Source organism: Sciurus vulgaris (assembly GCF_902686455.1).
Source record: "Sciurus vulgaris genome assembly, chromosome: 1".
Classification (NCBI taxonomy): Eukaryota; Metazoa; Chordata; class Mammalia; order Rodentia; family Sciuridae; genus Sciurus; species Sciurus vulgaris.
Genome location: NC_136461.1, coordinates 28,306,493 through 28,325,901, shown reverse-complemented (window position 1 = coordinate 28,325,901; position 19,409 = coordinate 28,306,493). Strand labels below are relative to the sequence as shown.

At 46.5% G+C, this 19,409-nt stretch overlaps 1 long non-coding RNA gene across 1 annotated transcript; it reads right to left on the bottom strand.

Annotated features, from left to right (window-relative positions):
• Positions 1-6,529: 6,529 nt before the first annotated feature.
• LOC306645849 lies at positions 6,530-15,281 on the bottom strand. Its single transcript, XR_013759744.1, has 3 exons — positions 15,001-15,281; positions 9,991-10,047; positions 6,530-6,790 (listed from the first exon to the last, which is right to left on the bottom strand). It is a non-coding gene; the product is annotated as an uncharacterized lncRNA (long non-coding RNA).
• Positions 15,282-19,409: the final 4,128 nt, after the last annotated feature.

Below are 19,409 nucleotides of genomic sequence, written 5' to 3'. Positions count from 1 at the left end.
GCACACCATCCAGTCCGGGCCACCTGGGATGAGGTGAGGGCCTGTTCCCATTTTCCCAGGCCTACTTAACCTTTCTACTTCTGGGTATTTCTCTTTCCCTCAAGGTCCTGTTTCTAATTACATTCCCACCTAGAACGAGTGATACTGCCCTCCAGTGAAGCCAGTGCAGACATTTGTCCCCTTGAGACTGACAATGACATGGCATGGAACAACCAGCCACCCTTAGCCCCAGGAGGGCTCCCTGCTTTCCCGGCTGGCAGGAGGCCGCCATTTTGGAGAGGGTGAGGAGCAATGAGCATCAGAAACCTTCAGCTGCATCCCAGCCTCAGAGCTGTTCATCAGGGACTGACGTTGCTGGCCCTGGGCCAGGGGAGTAAGTGGCTTATTTCTGTTGCATTATAGTTGGAGTCCCTATGCAAACCAGAGGCCTGTGTCTATAAATAAGATATTATAGTTAAATCAATATTGATTATTAGGAGTTAGTGTTATATTTAAAGCCGTAAAACTGAATAAATATTATGGTAAAAGTGTCCTAAATCTCATGGGCAAAATCATTGTGGAAGACAAAAACACAGGACTTGGATTGATGGAGCTGTGACTTTGTGTCCCACTGACCAAGAGCAACAGTCAAACAGAGGGCTACCGCCCCTGGTGGGGAACTGGAAAGGCAATTTGAGAACAAGGTAGGTGTCCGTCAACCCATTCTCAGCATATTCTTGGTTTTGTGCAGGGTCTGCACAAGCTCACTGATTTTCATGATGGGTATTAAAAGAGGCGTTTGGAGTTCTCTTTGTTAAGAGTAGTCATTTCAAACAAGAATGACAGTACCTGCTTTCACGGGGACACAGTGGCTTCCTTTGTTGCCCAGCTCCTATCAGCTTTCATTCCTCCTCATCAAATGCAAAGAAGTATTTTGTAATGTACATCCTTCCAGTCATTTGTCTGCAGATATAGGTGGACATGTGAGTACGAAGTCATTTTTTAATAGGGTTGAAATGCCCGCCTGTGCTGTCATCTGAAAAAATTAGTTCTATTATATGTACAAAAATGCACTTCATCAATCCCTTATTACTGTATGTTTAGATTGTTTCCAATACTAATTAATTTTCAGTTTCGTTCATTCTTCTTCTTTTTTTTTGGTACTAGGGATTGAACCCAGGGGTGCTTAACCACACTCCCAGTCCTATTTTGTATTTATTTAGAGACAGGGTCTCACTGAGTTGCTTACTGCTTTGCTTTTGCTGAGTCTGGCTTGGAACTCGAGATCCTCCTGCCTCAGCCTCCCGAGCTGCTGGGATTACAGGCGTGCGCCAACCCACCCAGCTCATTCTTCTTTTAAGAGCCACTTGAAGGTGACTGTCCCTAGGAAACCAAGCCTTTGCTAACTCCAGTTAAGGAGGAGGAATGAAACCTCGGCAGGAACCCCAGGTCAAGCGGGAGGAAGGGAGTCCCTGGCCCCTGACTACAGCAGATACAGAGGCGGAAGTGGCGGAACAGGTGGAACCCGAGGCAGTTAGGCCTCCCCGCTTGGTGTAAGCCACATGTCTCCTCACACGCAGAGCTGGAGGCCCCCAAGGCCCTGCCCTAACTCTCAGGTAACGGCTCATCGGGAGGACTTGGGGTGCTGTCACTCATGAGCACACCTAGGACTTGTCGTCATGGCAGGAGGGCAACTCCCATGTCAGCTGTGCGTGGAGAGAGGGCCAGACCCTTCATCTGTCTGGGGAGATGTGGGAGAAGTGCCGTGAAGTTGCCCTTGGAGTCAGCCAGCGCCTGCTGGGATACAGAGTCCCAGCAAGTGCCACAAGGATTGCAGGGCCATTTGGAGGCTCACCAGAGCAGAAGCAGGCAGCCATGGGACTGCCGCTGAGTCCCTCTCTGACCACTGCTGCTGAGAAGGTGATTCTCGACTTCCTGACTCCCTGGAGTTCAGGCTTTCTCCGTCTCTGCCTTTGCCTTGCCTGGTGTCCAGCCTCCTGTTCGTCAGTGTACTCATAGGGTTGGGTAGAGGCTGGGAAGTCCCACAGTCTGCCATCTGCAAGTTGCAGACCCAGAAAACTGGGTGGTGTAGATTCCAATCTGGGTCTAAAGGCCTGAGAACCAAGTGCTTGATACAAGAACCAGTCTGAGGGCAGGAGAAGACCAAGCAGACAAGCAGAGAGAGCCATTCAACCTTCCTCTGCCTTTTTGCTCTCTTTAGGCCCTCAATGGACTGGATGAGGCCCACTCACATTGGGGAAGGTCACGTGCTTCATCCTGTCCACTGATTCAAACGTTAGTGTCCTCCAGGAACACCCTCACAGACACACCCAAAAATAAGGTTGACCCTGCTACCTGGGTACCCTGTGGCCAGTCAGGCTGATGCATCCAATCAACCATCACCATTCAATTCACTGCCCACTTACTGCTGTTGCTTGCAGACAAGAGTCCTAACTGAATTACCTCCTCCCTGCTCTGCTCATTCAGTCTTCAAGGCTCAGGTTAAATATCACCTACTCTTGGAAGGTAATCAGTACAATTTTTCTACCTCACTTCCACAGTCCTCTACCTGTGACTCTTATGACACTTACTTTATCCTCTCTGATACTACAAGTCATTTTTAACGTGACGTAAAGCCATGATTGTGTTTTACACGGTCATCATGAGAGCGAGGTGAATGACTGAATAGATAAATGAAGACGCACATAAATGACAACAGGTATGACATACTGTGTCCAGCCATCAACTGACTAGCCAGTGTTAACAGGGACCCTGGACTTCGCTTCATATTTAGTGGAAATATTAATCCCCAGCATTTCCAGCTTGTACAGATGTGAGCCAAGCGCTTCTGGTCAGAAGGCATGCCGCTAAATTGTCCACATTTCCTAGTGCTTTTATTTGCAGTCAGCATTAGCAGTGTGCCTGGCTATTGTTAGATCCTAACTACTCCTTGGGTCCCTCTGTGATTCTATATCAAGCATCACAAACCGGCCCCCCGCGGGCCAAATGCATCCTGCAGCTTTGTTTGGCCCACGCTGGTATTTTTGTTTTAATTGACTTCAGTTGCCAACATGCAAAATTCAGGAGATGTCACATAAAATTCCAGATTTCTGACTTCTCTGGAAAACTCAGAAGGTCTGGCAAAACCATGTTTAACTTCCTACATGTCAACAATGACTGGAGTAGAGCAGAGGCTGCTCCCCTCCCCTTCTCCCTTCAGATGGAGCATGATCTTTCCTGGAACCCCAGTCCCCAGGGGACCCACTTCTCTGATTACCTACCTGACCCCTGAGGACATACTGTCCTTGATATCTGCTCACTAAGGTTGATCACTAAGAGTGGAAAGATGGACTGGGGCTGTAGCTCCGTGGTAAAGTGCTCGCCTCACACGTGAGAGACCCTGGGTTTGACCCTCAGCACCACATAAAAATAAATGAAGATATTGTGTCCATCTACAACTAAAAAGTATTTTTAAAAAAGAGTGTAAAAATGAAGATGGGGCAGGGGTATATACCTGTAATCCCGGTGGCTCGGGACACTGAGGTAGGAGGATCACAAGTTCAAGACCAGCCTCAGCATCTTAGCAAGGCCCTAAGCAACTTGGCAAGACCCTGAGTTTAAATAAAAAATAAAAAGGGCTAGGGATGTTGCTCCATGGTTGAGCATCCTTTGGTTCAATCCCCAGTACCAAAAATTAAATTTTCAATTTAAAAAATGGAAAGATGGCTGGATGGGGGCAAGGAAGAACAATATCCTCTCATTGAACCTGAGGGTATCCTGAGGGTCAGAAGAAGGCATTCTCAGAGGATTCTGGGAAACCACGCTCCTTGCTCCATCTCACCTTCCCCCATGGAGTCAGGGTCAGGTCTTTCTATCCTTCCACATGGTGATGTAAACCACAACCCAGGGGAATGGAATTAATTTGTTCCAGTTTACAAAGAGGAAAGGGAAGCCCAGAAAAGTGAAATGACTCTTCCAAGATCACACAACTTAAAAGTGTCCCATCTGGGACTCATTCCAAGACCACTGCTCTTGCCACTGCCTGGAAACACAGAGACTGGGAAAGGGTCTGGTGTAGAGGGCACCATATGATTTCTCAACCTTGAAGGCCACCAGGAGCATCTCCTGCCTGAATAACACAGGGCAAGAGGGATGAGGGCTTTGTCCTTCACAAAGAGCAGTTGGGGTGGGGGGATGACCCAACCCCCTCCCTGATGACCCGGGACACACCCAAGCAGCTCAACCCCAGGCCAGATTCCAAGCAAGAATCCGGCCCCCAATCCTTCTCTGTGCTGGGGTCAGAGCAGGAGGTGGGAAGGAGGTGGGGTTCTCCACCAGAGCCTTTTTTCTACAAAGCAGGCAGGGAGGAGAGGGGATACATCTTATGGAGACCTCATGGCTGCCTCTTCCTCTCACCCCCCCACCCGGGGGTAAGAGCCAGGGAGAAGAAGGGGTCAAAGAGTGATCTGTTTTAATTGGGAAAGACCAGCATTATCTAGCCTAAACCTCTGATTGCGTGTTAGTCTATGACCTAGTCTAAGTTCCTTCCTGAATGACCATTGTAGAATTAACTAAATGCAATGTGCTCAAGGTGCTCAGCCACATTTTATGGTATGAATGACTGTTGAAACTGCCTAGGGAAAGGAGTCTGTGAGCCAGATGCCACGTTCCTCCACGATGTGGGAGAGTAAAAGAAGAAATGACTGGGAGGAGGTGTCATGAATGATGCAGCAGATCATATAACCCTCAAATCTTGTGGAGGGGACACGAGGTGGGGGTAATGCAGGGATCTACTTTGATGGTCTTTGGATCTCCCTGCCTGGCCTTGATCAAGAGAAGCTTAGCAGAACCATGTAATAATAACAGCAGAAAGACACAGCCTGGAACTGTTATCTGGATTCTACCTCCAGCTTTATGATCAACTATGTCATGGCTATTTGGACCTCAGATTCCCCATATGTACTTTGGGGACACAGACCCAGATCTTCTCTGAGATCTTCCACCACCTCTGACAATCTCTCTGAAGCCAGTCCAATGGCTTTTTATTCCAGCTCTGCTACGTTCTACCTGTATGACCTGGGATGAGTTCCTTTCCTGAGTCTAAATTTCCTCATTTTTAAAACAGTGCTAATGATCACCCTACCTCTTAGTGCTGTTGTCAGCAAGTATGAAGATGAATGTACCCCTTGGGATTGTGCCAGCTACCTAGAACAGCACTTGGTAGATGTTGGTTAATGTTATTGTGGTGGCCACTTAAGACAGTGCCACCCCCAAGTGGGTAGGTGAAGCGTGCTGGCCTCATTTAGAAGGACAAGAGAGGAAACTCAAGAACAGAAGATGATGAACTTTTTCTACAAAGGACCAGAGAATAGATATTTTAGGCTTTGTAGGCTCCACGGTTTCTGTCTCCACTGCTCACCTCTGCCATCATAGTCAAAAGGAGTCACAGACGTATCAACAAACATGTGATGTGTTCCAATAAAACTTTATTTACAACAGGTGATGGGCTGGATTTGGCCAGAGTTTAAAAAGATCCCTGAAAGAACAAAGGTCCCTGGAAAGAGGGATGGCAAGTTTTCCTCTCTGGTGGATAGGAGGAAGAAATCCTGTACATCCAGATCTAGGCCAGAGGTCTGACCACCCTGGCTGCAAACTCACTACAAAGGATAGCTCCCAACTCACAGAACAAGCAAATAATAAACGAGTTTTGAAAATAATTAAAATTGAAAATTGATTGTCTGGGCCAGAGCAGATTTATGCAAAGGGCCCCTGTTCCGCTGGGAGTGGAAAGAGGGTTTCTAAGCTCTGTGTTGAACAAGCTAAGCATTTTTTCAGATTATTCCCAGCATAATATGCCAAAGGGAATAGGCTCCATTTATTATTTCCTTAAAAAAATCAATGGGCTGAAACATTCCCTCTAGACCTATAATATTTATTTCAATGTTCTGTCAATAAATATAACAAGGTTAGCTTTCTATCAGTTTAGTTGGAAGAATCATTTGAGGGAAGTTCTATTTGTTAAGCTCGATTACAGAAAGCAATCAATAGGGGAAAATTCCCTGGTCAGTATAGGCAAGAAATATAGAGCTCAGAGGAGCCATCCCAGGAAAGAGATTAATACCACTGCCCCACGATCCCGCCCTCCTTCCCCCAAAGGTAGGAGATGTGGGTGCAACGTTGAAACATGGAGTGTCAGACTGGAACAGTCCCCATCTGCTGCTGAGAGAGAAACCAAGGCCCAGAGAGGGGCTCATTTGGTCAGAGAAAGAATCTGAACCACAGTCTAGATATTCTGGTCTTAGATTTCTCCCAGGTTGGCTCAGGTTAGAGAGTGGGATATGGAGATCCGTGGAAAAGGAATGTTTTACTCTTTTAATTTGAATCTAGCTTTGCAGGATAGGGCTTTTCAAAAGACAGATCTGGATAGGATGGCTTCAGACAGGTGTGGAAATGACAGGACAAAAACATGTCCTCTGTGAGCTGGAGATTCCTGGGTTCTTGGAGATTTAGGGGAGCTGTTTCATCATTTTTTCCTTGCCCTCTAACACACACACACACACAGAGGCAATATATGTGCACACACCCCCAAGGCTAAGATAGCAGTTACGTGTTCTCTCTTAGATCTGAGTCAAACTTTTTGGCATTGTTCCTGGCCCAGGTTTAATGTACCAATTCAGCTATACCTCAGCCTTGCATGAGAGGAGCCGTGGAAAACACAAGATCTGGGGTCAGAAGACTGGACCAGTTGGCTCAGCTCCACCATGTTCTTGTCTGGGTAAAGCCATTTCCTCTCTGAGCTTCTTTTTCCCATCTGTAAAATGGGATAATAATTATGACACCTTACTCACAGGGTAGAAGGAGCATAAGGAATGCTTGTTATCGTTGGAAAGATTGAATTGTTATTATTTTAAAAATATGTTTTGAATGCTTCCGTATGTCAAACACTGAACCAAGTATGTTTCCCACCTTATCACATTCGGTTCCTGCAACACACTGAGGTAGATGATATAAATATCCCATTTGACAAATATGGAAAACAAAGCCTGTGTTTCTAAACTCTACAATCAAAGATGACAGTAGCCTTCTGATCTGGAAGGAAGGGGTTGCCTTCCCCACTCCACATCCCTCCCCCAGTCACCACTGCACCCAGAAAAGCCAGACCCTGGCATGCTTGTGGGTCTTCATCTCCCACCTCTGAGCCCCCATAACCTTGAGCATCTAGAGAGGGTGTCAATGAGTCAAGTGATTTTTGGAGACTCTCCAAAGATATGCTTCACCAGTAAGAGGTCTTCAACTTCAGCTAAGAGCCTCACCTAGAGACTAAATTACCCAAACAGAAAATAGCAACAACTCTCCCAAGTTGTCAATGAAGTTGGATGTTACTGAAAGAATTTGGGGAAAGAATATAACTAAGATAGTTGAACAATTATTCACCGAGTTCCTATCATCGTGGGCATTATGTTAGACACTGTAACTACAAAAATATTCAACAGCCCGCTTAGCATTACTCCTCGGATGAACTCAATACTGAATTCAATATCCCATCATCCAGGCACTCAAGTCAGCATCCTGGGAATCATTAGGCTCTGTCCCACCTCTTACATTGCCCTGTGCACATTTATTGAGTCCCTCTTAAGGCCCAGGTGATCAATCACCAGACCCAGGTCATTCTGAAATCATTATCGCCACCTTTAGGCATTCTTATTACATTTTACAGGACCATGGGACACCAAAGGGAAAGTGTTCAGTACCCAACATCATCCAGGAGATCCATGAAATAATCATCACCTTAATCCAAATACATTGGGCTTAACAAGGCCCTCAGTACATATACAGTCACATCACTTTGATAACTTGAAGGCCTATGCTGACTGATGGCAAGAAATCCAGTCTTGAAGTGTTATCTTCCATTCTATGTCCTTGAACCTTCCCTACTAAGTAATTCTGGGAATCTTAAGGGCTGCTGTTATGTTCCCACAAATCAGTCCTGACCTCTGCTCATCACAGTGATACACAGCTAAATGCCACAGTGTTGTGGCCCAAGAGTTTAACAGAACTGCCACTCTGAGCGGCCCAAACAGAACTGGAACTCAGAATCTACACTGAAGAGAGAATAGTTTCTCTCTGTTAGGTGGGAGAGGTCCCACCTTGGGGTTCTGGAGCATTATGGTGGTTTGATATTCAATGATAAAGGTCCTGGACACCTATATATAACCCTTTACTCCCAGAAGACAGCAGGATAGCAAAACAGGGCTTGTCCTAGAGCCACTGACCAGCCATAGAGAGAAAAATGGCATACGGACAAATGTGTGTGTGTGCACTAAGGCAATTCTGAACAAATGAGCCTGAAATGAATAAAGGGAACTCATGTCTTACTGATCTGTTCCCTAAATACCTCCAGCCCATCGGCTTCTCTCTCCTTCCCTACTGCCACCACTACACAAATCCAAACCACCATCATCTCTTATCTGGACTATTAAAATTGCCTCCCCAACTGGATTTTCCGAGTCCACTCTGGCCCCTCCTATTCACTCTCTAAACAATCACCAGAGTCATTTGTTCAAAATTCAGATCTGATCACGTAGCACCTTAGCTTAAACCCCTTCAGTGGATTCCATTGCACAGAATAAAATTTAAAATCCTATTATCTTACTATCTTTTCTTGAAAGCAGACCCCAAGACATAGACTTAAATGTAGGAAACAGTCCCCAAGGAACACATGTCAAGTATGGAAGGAGAAAAATTCACAGGGAAGGTTGAAAATATTAGACTTGTCCGTCATCGTCCCCATTATGTAGCAGTTCCTCTCTGTATGCTGGTCTCCCAGCATGAGGAAACCAAAAACTGCAGGAGGGAATCTTTGAGGTTCAATGGACTCCTTACTGTTTCCCCAAGTGGAAGGGCCTCACCCCTTGTGACCAAGACCTCTAATCCCACAGAGCCTTAAAATTTGAACAAGAAGCACAAGTTCCCCAAGTTGATCCGCAGAAATGATGGTGGGGGCCCAATCCCACTTTCACCTTTGGTTCCCAGATCCATATGTTCTAGCTATTGGAACACAACACCACTTAATGACCATTACAGTAGCATCCATACTGCATCCTGGAGAACAGAATCCCAAGCTCGCCAGACACCATTCCTCAAGTTGCCACCTTAACTCAGTTTTTAAGGACCCATTTTGACATTCGGGCCAGATAATATGATATACAGTAGGACCAGTGAGTCCCAATGTCATGTGTCCATTGTCATGGACTTTACACTTTTGCTGTGAAGTTGGAAGTCTTGATCTGAGGTAGAGCTTTCTGGGATTCCATGGCCCTAAATGAAATCATCTATAAGCCTTTGGATAGTGGTGCTGTCATAGGCTCTGTGGGCCAGAGAAACAAACCCATACCTGAAAGTTTGTCAGTCTCAGTAAGGACAAACTCCTGCCCCTTCCAGGGCAATTGCCTCCAAATGGCTGGTCACCCTCAAGGAGCAGTATCATACGAAAGAGTCCAGCATTGGTCTCTACTGCTGGCAGGCCATACATTTAGCGGCTACATTAGCTAGATCCGCCTCAGCAAGAGGGCCTATGCATAGCTTCCGCCCTACCACCATGCTCTTCACAGGGGCCTATTACACATGCACAGGATAGCTGGCAAGGAGGCTACCTGACATCCAACAGACAAGTCCTGGCCATTTCTGTTCCCTAGTTGTTTAATGCCTTTTCTGCACTGGATGCTCCCTGAAGAGCATTAAGGCAAAATAGAAAAATACAAAAATTTTGTGTCCATTCCCATAGGGCCATCTACCATCTCTTAACCCCAGATTCCCTATCCCTGATCATTCAGAATTGTTCTTTCCAGATCCCTGATCAATCAGCCAAACAATTCACCTTTGCCCAATAGTCTATGTAAAAACTCATCTCAGACCTCTTCTCCCTCCATGAAAAGTTGATGACCAAACTTGACACACTACCTGGTAAGACTTCTCAAGGTTTATCTTTTATAATGAATGCATTGAACTCACCCAACTTTGAACCCTCTCAGAATGTTTCTTCCTCTACCAAATGATCATGGGAATCTCCTGACAAGGGAGTAGATATGAACTGAGAGATGACACAGGTAGCTAAGTCACCTGTGCCTGTACTTACTTAAGCCTCTGAACCTGTTCAGATCTGACTCCAATGTGCCATTCCCATCATATAAGTGATTTCTGATGCATCTACCCAACCATATGACTGAGATATGATAACACTTAACTCCTGATGGGTGGTTCTGGCCATATAATCACTTGACAGTTCATGGCCAGGTGCTCAGTCTCTGCTGGAGCCCAGTAACACTACAGGAGCTGGTTTTCAAGTACTATGTAGTTCTCTACTAAAGAAGGAAGAGCCCCACTCCATAACACTAGCTGTTTTCCCTGCCATTGTCCTCATAGAACTTGCTGGATTCTTCCATAGATACCTTTAACACTATTGTGTTTACCAGGTCATGTGGCCCTAGAATTCGGGTGGGTTACACTGCAGCTCAGACTTGTAGCTATATCCTCTTGTGATCTAGAACCAATTCAAATCTGGCAACCTCCCGGGCCACTCAATAAATGGGTTAGAAGTGTGGTGCCCACTGCCTCAAAACTCCAAAAAGAACCATCAAGCGCCCCAAATATTTCTTAGTGGTAGGAGACTCAAGGGGCAAAACCTCTAAAAGCTTCATGAACGTTTTGAATCCTGAGATTTTGCAGGGTCTATCTCCCACCTCTTAACATGCATGTCTCTTACTAAGATGATCAAGTGTCTGCCCCCTTGCTATTCTTTGGGTTCATGGAGAAGGATGTCATCAGTACAGTGGACCAGCATGAGGCTTTCAGAATATCCAGATAATCAAAGATCCTTTAGACTCTGTCATGACAGAGAGCAAGAAAATCAACATAGCCTTTGGGCAAGACAGCAAATATATATTGCTGTCCTTCCCATGTGAATACAAACTACTTCTAATCCTTTTTCCTGATGCGAATTAAAAAAGATCAAATGCTTCATTTCAAATGCTAGAGGCTATGTTGATCTGTTCTAGTAAAGATACTATGTCCAGCACAGCCACTATAGCGGGGCTATAGATGTTGCAGTAGTCCACTGTTGTTACCTGTGAACATTCTGAATTTTTCAGGGGCCCAAACAATTAGTCATGTGAGAATGTGATGGGTAAAAGGAAAACCAACCCCCAAATCCTTTATCTCTGATGATTGCACTAATTTCTAGATGCCACCTATAATATGGAATTGCTTTGGATTTAATATCTTGGCTAAGGAGAGAGCATTTTGAAAGGCCTCCATTTGGGCTTCTTACCATAATGGTCAAGAAACCAATGCAAAGCTTTTGGCAACTATTAAGTATATCCATTCTGATTACTCAGAAATCAGGTGAAACAGCAGAGTCAGTGTGGGGGTCCACTGGAGCCACTGAGACAGAATTAAATCAGGGATCCCTTAACACCTAGCATCCTTCTATCCTGATGCTAGTATGAGGGCTATTTTGACATTTGGGTTCCCATCTCAGATCCAGTTAACCTCCTTCAAATTTCATATAGTTTCCTCTTTCCCTAATGTTCGGTTGCTCTGATAAATAGCTGTATTTCCCTTCAGAGAAAGATTGAGGAAATTTTATTGTATATACTTAAAGTAGCATTGCCAAGTCCTTCCTCAAGGGGAAGTGACCTCCCCTCCAGCCAATGGACTCTGGGTCTAAAAAATGGCTCAGAGATGGAAAACCAGTGAAGATTCATTATTTTCTATTACAGAGACTGCCATAAACTCTGATCTTTTTTGTTCACCTGCTCTTAATCTTTTTTTGGTACTAGAAGTCAAGAATGCCCTTGATGACTGTCCATATGTCTAGCCCCTTAGCTACCAGCACAACCTTTGGGTCAAGGCCTCCAATTGCCATTTGGTGCCACTGCTTGATATGGTAAACAAGTCCTACGTACCTCGATCAGTTACCTGCTGGTATCCAGCCTTGCTATTCCAAATTCCATCATTCCCATTTTCACCAGGGAGCCAAGTTCCATGGCAGTGTCTCTTACCCTCAAACCTTGCCTACCAGAAATGGTCACTGCTGAGCTCCTCAGTGGTGGTGCACACTCCTGACTAGTGCATTTCTTATTGCTTTAGTGAAGGGGGTGTCCTCTGGACCCTTCTAGAAAGCACAGTCCACCGGTGTCATCATCTCATGCCACGGCTTGAAATCCTTTGATCCCTTCCACAATACTCTACCAATGCATTCCCAGCATCACTACCTCTAATTTACTGCAGGCCCAAGCTCCATGGAGACATCCCAGCAGCATATTACCACTGGCTCTAAGTGTCCTTGCCAGGTATTAAATCCTGACTCTCAGGAAAGTATTCCTATATCAATAAGTAACTCCCTGACCTAGACCTATGTTCCCACTCCCACCTTCAGGACTCACCTCTACATGCATCCCTCTTGTTCCTACTCATGTACATTCATGCAGCTCTTTGGGTGAATAAGCTTTTTCTTCCTAGAGTAGGATCAGGACTTCCTTGCTCATACTATGCTGAAACCTCACTCCAGTTGGTTTCTCTACTTCTCTAGTGACCGTAAGAGCCACATGTTAAAGAAGGGGACCCACAAAATGGAAGGAGACCAGTTCCCTAATTTCCACTTGGAATGAAACCACCATTTATCGGGACATTTATTTTGGAAGTGAGAAATAACTATAAATCTGTTAAGGTACTGAAATGTTGACGGTTTTTCTGTCATAGCAGCTGTCTTTAGCTTTCATGAATAGAACATTCTAGTTACCCCCATATCTTAGAATCCAGAACAAACTGATCCAAACCTCCAAAAAGAGAAGGAAAATGTTTCCCAAGGCCAAATTCTACTTCACTATCTCTTCATTTTCCAGGATGAACCTCTTCCCAGGTGGGAAGAGCAGTCCTTTCTAAGAAAAGCCTGATCCCCTACCTACAGGGGTGTGATCAGACCCCCAAACCCCAACAAGACAAGCAATAATCCCATATGAACACATTTCCCTAACTCAGGTCCTCTGTCTTTGTATCATTTATGGGTCCTCACTGCTCCACAGGTTGGGCAAAGCAGTGCTCTGCCCAGAATCTTTTTATTCTCTCATCAAGATTTCAGAAAACCTCCCCCATACTCACCTTATCACCCAAAATGATTTTTTAATCTAGGAGAAGAAAAAGGAAGAGAAAGATTCAAAAGAGAAGAAAGAGGAAGATAGGTAAGAGGACTATCGGTAAAAGATACTACTGGGCTACCTCTACCCCACAGACTATCCAATAGAGGCCTTGGGAGTCATCTCCTATCTGTCAGGGTTCAGGCAAGGAAGGGGCGTGATGTCCGAGAAGGAACTCAGCATCTGGAATCTGGAGAACAGGCTGTGCACCTGACTCAGCCACACTGGCCCTGAGTCTCGTCTGCTCCCTGAGTCTTGATTTTTACATCTGGAGATAATTCCTATCTCCCAGGCCAATGAAGCCCGAGGGAAGAATCAGAGCAAACAGTAACCCCGAACATACAGAAAAAAATATGCCATCACTGATATCAGTGCCAAAGCCACTACCACTGCCATGGAACCACAGTACCCTTCCGTCATTCATAACAATGAAGTCCCGGCCCCTGCTCTCCTAGGGCTCACATTCTAGTGGAAGAAACAAGTGTTCATCAGATCATCAAACAAATTAGTGCATAATTACAAACTGGCATAAATATTCTGAAGGAAAGCAACACATTCTATGAGAGCAAATAAAGAAGAAGCTGGCTTAGATGCTTCTCTGAAGATGTAACATTTGAACTGACATCTGAAGCAGGAGTAGGAGTTTAGCAGGCAAAAAGGGAGGGTGGGGGAAGAACATTCCCAGCAGATGGTATAGCAGGTGCCGAGGCTCAGGGATGGGGGGAGAGGGACATGAATTCACACGGAGGTGGAGGTGAAAGGCCGGCGCAGACCACAGGGCCAAAGGGGAGCCTGTGGTGCCTGGAGGCTGGAGAGACAGCAGAAGCCAGGTCCTGGGATCTTAAAGACACATTTGAGATTTTGTTCTTCCCATTAAGAGCAAGGGAAGACCAGTGAAGGGATTTACATGGGGCAAGCAACGTGACCACACTGGTATTTGGAAGGGCTGGCTCTGTCTGTGGGGAGGATCATGGATTGGAAGGACCACGAGCAGGAGCAAAGAGATGAGTTAGGAGCCCTTCCCAGGAATCCAGGGAAAAGATGATGGGGGCTGAGCCTGTGGGTGTAAAATCAACAGGACTTGGGTGATGGGTGGATAATAGGCTAAGAGCAGCTGCTGCTGACATCTTGTGCTCTCAGCGTCTCATAAAAATTGCAAGGTTCTTTTGGTTTTGAACAATGGAATCTCATCTTACACAGGGGTTCGATTTGGAAGTCTGTGCATGAGATGAGAATTGCATAGAGTCAAAAGTGCCCTTGAAAAACTCTTAAACCACTCATAAAGTACAGTATACATGGTTTTGTTTATACAGCCATGGACAGAAATTTTTAGGCACACTAAAGTTAGGGAGCCACTGAACTAGAATAAAGAAAGCAACAGAAGGAAAACCCATATGCAAATGCCCGAGCATTCGAATCTCTTGCCTTTAAGACAGCTAGCTACTCAAATCCCTAGCAGTGAATGGGGGGATTTTTCAGGGGGAAGCAATGTACATATAAGAGGCAGGGGCAAGAATTTTTTTAATGTACCCACTTTCCTATTTACTCCTTTCACTTTTAATATTAAGTCTTTGCAACCCCAACGCACATTCATACACTGGTCGCTTATGTTAGGTGGCCTGTGTGTAGGATCCGCCCCCCGCCAGCATCCCCTCCAGACTCTGCTTCTTCTTTCCCCAGATCCCAGCCCCCATTCCACTCCAGATCTATATGAAGCTGGCTCAAGCCAGGGCCCTCATGCCAGACAGGAAAGGGAAGGTTGCTACCATAGCAAACCATCCCTAAATCTCAGTGGCTGAAAACAACAAAGGTCATTTCTGACTCTTACCCACGCAGTTGCACGTGGTGGGTTGGGGCTCTGCTCCTTGTATCTTCACCTGGCTGATGGGGCAGACACCATCTCGAGCACTGCTAGCACCAGGGCAGAGCAAACGAGAGCTCTGGCGGCTTCGCGACATGATTAAATGCCCATACACGGCACAAGTCACTTCCAGTCACCGCTCATTGGCCGGAATTCATCACAAGGCTTCACCCAACCACGAGAGGGCCAAGAAGTGCCGTCTTTCCATGTGTTCAGCAGGTGCACAGCCAGAAATATTTGACAAACAACACTAATGACTTCCACATGCTCTAAATGTACAATGACAAGAGGGAGAAGAGACAAGCTTTAATTATTAAGTCTGCGTTTGGACGCAAGGCCCTGTGTAACCATGTGGATGAATAAAATGTGCCCATTCATGCCCCAGGGGGCATAGCCCGTGCCCAGAAAGACTCCCAGACAGCGTGTGGATGTGCTATCTTGGAATTAAAGAGATACCCCAAAAGAGGCAGCTGACAGCCTGCGGCTGGGCCCCACTACCTCTCTGCCCTCTCCGCCCTCTCCCAGTCCCGTGGTCCTTCCAACAGGAGGCTGGAGCTCACTGTGTCACCAGAAGTCTCTGAGAGGTCCTAGAAGTGCCTGGGCTCGGAGCAATGGACATACGGCTGAACCCTTGCCACACAATGACCCCTCACTGCGGTGGGAGATGGACTCCAGGGGTCACTTGCCCCTCCCTCACCCCTAGATGTGAATGATGGTCCCCTCATCAGCAGGCGCAGCCTCATTCCCCTCCCCTGCAACCAGCAGGACTTGTGACCTTCCTGGACCAATAGACGGAAACAAAGTCCCAGACTTCAGAAGAATGTTCACTTCCAGTTCCTTCCACTTGGAACCCAGCTGCCACAGCATGAGGAAGCCAAAGCTAGACTATTGGATGATTAGAAACCTTATGAATGGAAGTCCTGGAGGGTGAGTGACCATCTCGGACGTTCCAGCTGCAGCAAGGCCCCCAGCTGAGTGCAAGCCCCCGAGTAACCTAAACGCCACCAGATGATGCAGAACTGCCCAGCTAGAACCAATCAACCCATAAAACATAGAGGAGGAAAAAAATCAATCATTATTTGAAGTCCCTAAGCTTGGGGATGATTTGTTACACAGCAATATAACTGAAAAACAAACACCATCATATGTATATGCATGGTTCTGAGGACACCCAGGGAAAGAAGATCTGAGAACATCTTAAAATATGTATTAGTCTGGGTTCTCTGGAAACAGACTCTGAAACAGAGTCACATGAGGTCTGTTGGGGCAGGAGAGATGCTCTGGAGAGATGCCTATAAAGACATGAGGAAACTAGGAACGAGTTGATCTGAATGTAGCCTAGTGATCACTAATGGCTGGGAAGGGAGGGGAGGAAGAAGGAGAGATGGAGGGCAGATGACAGGTACCAAAACGCAGAGAAAAGGAAGGAGTTCCAGTTCTCCATCATGGTGGGGGGACTACAATTCATAGTAACATATCATATATTTTATGAAGAACCAGAAGAGAAGAGCTTGAAGTCTCCAACCATAAAGAAATGATAAGGAGATGGAAATGGTAATTATCCTGATTTGATCAGTACACATTATACACATGCATTAAGATATTGTAATGTACCCCATAAATAGGTACAATTATTCCATATTAACCAAAAACTCAAAAAAGAGGAGGAGGAGAGGAGAGGAGGAAGAAAAGAGAGAGGAGAAAGGGCAGGAGGAGAGCAGGCTAGGATTGGACCAGCAATGTGGTTGTAACTCAGGCCCAGGGCAATCTTAGGAGAAGCTCTAAAGCTGGGAAGGAAATCCAGGGTTGTCCCCAACTGAAGCAAGGAGCCAACCCTTGAATCCCTTCCTTAGCCAGCATCAGATGTGGGAGGCTCCAGGAGGAAGCTCCGGGGCACAGGGAACCCTGGGCGCTGCTGGTGCACTCTGGCTCAGTCCTACAGTGACTTCCTCCTCTGGCCGAGGGGTCATGTGGCAGCTTAACCCACATTACTGGCCTGGTGGCTGGAAGGGGAGGTAGGAGAAGACCCTGGGCAGGAAGGTAAGCGTGTTGGAGTGACGCAGGATGCATGGAATCTTACAAAACGGAAGCCTGGGCATCATCTTTAAGCGTGGGGAGGCTCTACCCTTAACAGGAAGGCACAGACACAATGCTACCTCAGAGGTACATCAAGGTATTCAAGGGAATCAATCCAGATGTCCCTGTCTTATATGTCAGGGCCACCAATCAAACCCTGACCAATCAAAGCATAGTTGACCTGCAGTAGTGAGAATTTAATTTTCTTTGGCTATCTGCTACTCTTATGATTCATTTCTAGACCAAATCTCAATTTTTTCCTGCCCTCCAGCTGGTCCAGAAATTCTGTCTGATGGCAGGAAGGTAATCTGACTTTCACACTTCACCTTAAATCGTTAATTAATCACCTTTAGCCTTTCCTCGTGTTTTTCCATGCATTCACCATAGGAACAATCATATAATTCCACGGTCTTTAAAATTACTATTTCCTCAGAGACTCTCGAATGTCTAAGAGACTACACCCACCAGTATCTTCCCTTCCACCAGTATCGCATGCCACTTCACCACCAGTGAAATTTTTAACAATTGCACTGCTAGAGCAAGTCAGAGGCCATTAGTACCTCCACCCACCACCAGCGACCGGCTCTCATTACCAACAGGCCGGTGGATGATCCAGCTCCAAAATCCCATTTTAGAGTCTGTTTCCTAGGAAGCACTCCTAGCACCAACTGTAGTAGTAGGTCAGGTTCCCTAGAAATAGATCAAAGATGGAGATTTGCCTGTAGAGAACTTACTGGAGAGTGATCTCAGGAACAGCATTAGTGAAAGAGAAAGGGCAGCAAGACCGGGCAGAGGGAGCCGTTGAACCCTACTGAATTTGCAATAAAGGCCTCAATCCTATAGAATGCTCTAGAGCAGCCAGGGCCCTTTAGAGTTGTCCCAAAGTGAGTTGATGGATTGGAACTGCTTCCAGGGAAGGAGTGAAAACCTTGGGAGAGTCCATCCCATGTTGGCCAAAGGCAACTCGTGGGGAGGGATGATCCACCAAGTGTTGTGGCCCACAATGTTCTCGATGGTGGGAAGAATCTGTGCCTCAGTGGCACAGTGCCTTGGTGGGCGGGGGGATACCTGGGAACCTAACCACAGCATCCACTCTCTCCAGTATTAGGGAACTCAGGGTGAAGATTGGTGGTCAGTATGGTTGCTGAGGCCAAGTGTGCATCCACTGGATTTGACCACAAGCAAGTCACTGGAGAGTGGGGAGAGTTCTTTAAAGGGAGCAATGGTTGAGAAGCTCATGCAAGAGGTAAAGAGGGAACAGAAGGAGGGAAAGGAAGATGGCTCTCTTGACCCTTTAGGCTCCCCTAGAGAGAAATAGCTCCACAAGCCTCTCTTGGTTTCCTGTATGGACCTAGTGCCTGGGACAGCCCGCGTCCAGTGTGTGGTAAACGGAGGGTTCCAAAGGCCTCTGCCCCCTCACCTTAGTGCAGAGCGACTCTGAAAGTCATCCTGGTTCACAGCTCCCCTGGGGGTCAGGGAAGACCTTGTTGTGACTACATTTCATTTCAGTGCTTCCTTCTGCCGGGTTCTGCTTCTTCCCCTCCCCACAGGTCTCGATCTGAGAGCCTTCCCCAATAAGCACCCCGCAAGCAGAAGTCTACATCAGAGTCTGCTTCCCAATACACCCAGCTGTGATGGAAAATATATATACACCCTTGGGGAAAAGTCAGAGGAATCGGAAGGGCAGGGCCTGAAGCGGCAGGAGGTCGAGAAATAAATAGGATATTTAAGGTGATCGCATTGATATTGGAGCAAAGACTTGAAGGAAAAAGTGGAAATCTGGTGGAAAAGCATTCCAGGCAGAGGAAACAGCAAGGAGGCCAGTGGGGCTGGAGTGAAAGGAGGGAGGGAAAATGTAGAAGCCAGCAGTAGGGTCGGGTGATGGAGAACAGATCACATAAGGACTCACAGGCCTTGCGAGGTCCTCGACTTTTCCTTTGAAAGGAGCAGAGGACATGGTCTGGCTTTAAACCTCTCCTTGATGCTGTGTATAGCAGGAGGATGGAAGCAGAGAGGTCACTGCAGTAAACCAGGGAGGGGTCCTGAGAGGGTGGAGCAGGTGGTGGCAGCAGTCGGAGGTCATCGGATCAGGGATGTGTTTTGAAGGGACGGCCAGCATGGTTTACTGATGGACTGGAGGTGGGAGTGAGTACCAGAGAAGAGCCAAGAATGACTCTGAGCAGTGGAAGCAAGGACTTGCCAAACACTGAGACAGGAGAAGACAGCAGGTGACGCACACCGGGGGACCAGAGCTCTGCTTTGGATGTGTTGAGTTTGAGATTTACAGAGTGACATCTGTA